This window comes from Argopecten irradians, chromosome 2 (genome assembly GCF_041381155.1).
Source record: "Argopecten irradians isolate NY chromosome 2, Ai_NY, whole genome shotgun sequence".
In the NCBI taxonomy this organism is placed as follows: Eukaryota; Metazoa; Mollusca; class Bivalvia; order Pectinida; family Pectinidae; genus Argopecten; species Argopecten irradians.
In genome coordinates, this window is record NC_091135.1 from 29,971,826 (window position 1) to 29,974,550 (window position 2,725).

Below are 2,725 nucleotides of genomic sequence, written 5' to 3' on the forward strand. Positions count from 1 at the left end.
TATCGGGGCGAAATCAATAACTTAATATATATAAAAAATTGATACAAGAGTAAATCGATAATGTGATTCTCCCATCAATATATACCCGTAAAGTGCACGGATCAGAGTACTTAATCTACTCGGTCAATCAGGCCGATCAGCCAATGTTGCCGAACATTTAATGCTGTCGTACCTCTCTCGTCGTTACACTAACGACACGCATTCATATCATCGTCCAGAGTGCCATCCCAATTTTATCTCCTTCTCAAGTAATTCGGGACAAAACTGCGAGTGTCATCTAGATGGTTTAAAAGTCTAGAAAGCCCTTCAAATCGACCATTAGTTTCAATATAACCGCCTTTCTTTCTATTGCCTTCCATTACGATAGGATTGAGATGTAATGTTACAAAATACGCGTCATCACATTGATATAATCGCTGTAATCAGCATTAGTGGCAAGTTTCTCTTCCCTTTAAAGAATACCAAACAAACTTCCCTCGAGCATATCTTTCGGTTTGAAGATTTAAAGACAAGCATGTATTTGAAAAACTATAATTAAAAGTGTAAATGATCCAGACTAGTAACTATTTAAACAATTTTGAACTTAAAATTTTTCATTTACATATCTGTATATCACACTCATTTAACTGTAAGGCTTACAGCGCCATCGTGGTCATCAGCTGCCTCAAATGTCAAATGTGAAATGCAGAACTATATTGAGACGTCATATCACATGCATATAAATGCATGTCTGGAAAACAGTCGCATATCAAATACGTAATGTGCCAATTATGTAGAATCAAAAATGAGTGATCACTTCATGTAGGATCTAAAATGAGTGATCATTTTATGAGTGGACATTTCATATATGTAGAAGTTTAAATGATTGATCATTTCATATATGTTGGACATGAAATGGGTGATCATTTTTATATATAGGACCTTAAATGGGTGATCATTTCATATATATAGGACTTTAGATGGGTGATTATTTCATATATATAGGACTTTAGATGGGTGATCATTTCATATATATAGGACCTTAAATGGGTGATCATTTCATATATATAGGACTTTAGATGGGTGATTATTTCATTTATGCAGGACATGAAATAAGTGATAACTTTATGTAGGATCTAAAATGAGTGACCATTTCATATATGCGGGAGTTTAAATGGGTGGTCATTTCATATATGTAGGAGTTTAAATGGGTGATCAATTCATATATGTTGGAGTTTAAATGGGTGGTCATTTCATATATGTAGGAGTTTAAATGGGTGATTATTTCATATATGTAGGAGTTTAAATGGGTGATCATTTCATATATGTAGGAGTTTAAATGGGTGATCAATTCATATATGTGGGAGTTTAAATGGGTGGTCATTTCATATATGTAGGAGTTTAAATGGGTGATTATTTCATATATGTAGGAGTTTAAATGGGTGATCATTTCATATATGTAGGAGTTTAAATGGGTGATCAATTCATATATGCGGGAGTTTAAATGGGTGGTCATTTCATATATGTAGGAGTTTAAATGGGTGATTATTTTATATATGTAGGAGTTTAAATGGGTGATCATTTCATATATGTAGGAGTTTAAATGGGTGATCAATTCATATATGCGGGAGTTTAAATGGGTGGTCTTTTCATATATGTAGGAGTTTAAATGGGTGATTATTTCATATATGTAGGAGTTTAAATGGGTGATCATTTCATATATGTAGGAGTTTAAATGGGTAATCAATTCATATATGCGGGAGTTTAAATGGGTGGTCATTTCATATATGTAGGAGTTTAAATGGGTGATCATTTCATATATGTAGGAGTTTAAATGGGTGATCAATTCATATATGCGGGAGTTTAAAATGTGTGGTCATTTCATATATGTAGGAGTTTAAATGGGTGATTATTTCATATATGTAGGAGTTTAAATGAGTGATCATTTCATATATGTAGGAGTTTAAATGGGTGATCAATTCATATATGCGGGAGTTTAAATGGGTGGTCATTTCATATATGTAGGAGTTTAAATGGGTGATTATTTCATATATGTAGGAGTTTAAATGGGTGATCATTTCATATATGTAGGAGTTTAAATGGGTGATCATTTCATATATGTAGGAGTTTAAATGGGTGGTCAATTCATATATGTAGGAGTTTAAATGGGTGATTACTGCATATATGTAGGAGTTTAAATGGTTGATCATTTCATATATGTAGGAGTTTAAATGGGTGATTACTGCATATATGTAGGAGTTTAAATGGGTGATTACTGCATATATGTAGGAGTTTAAATGGGTGATTACTGCATATATGTAGGAGTTTAAATGGTTGATCATTTCATATATGTAGGAGTTTAAATGGGTGATTACTGCATATATGTAGGAGTTTAAATGGGTGATCATTTCATATATGTAGGAGTTTAAATGGGTGATCATTTCATATATGTAGGAGTTTAAATGGGTGATTACTGCATATATGTAGGAGTTTAAATGGGTGATTACTGCATATATGTAGGAGTTTAAATGGTTGGTCATTTCATATATGTAGGAGTTTAAATGGGTGATCATTTCATATATGTAGGAGTTTAAATGGGTGATTAAAGCATATATGTAGGAGTTTAAATGGGTGATCAATTCATATATGCGGGAGTTTAAATGGGTGGTCTTTTCATATATGTAGGAGTTTAAATGGGTGATTATTTCATATATGTAGGAGTTTAAATGGGTGATCATTTCATATA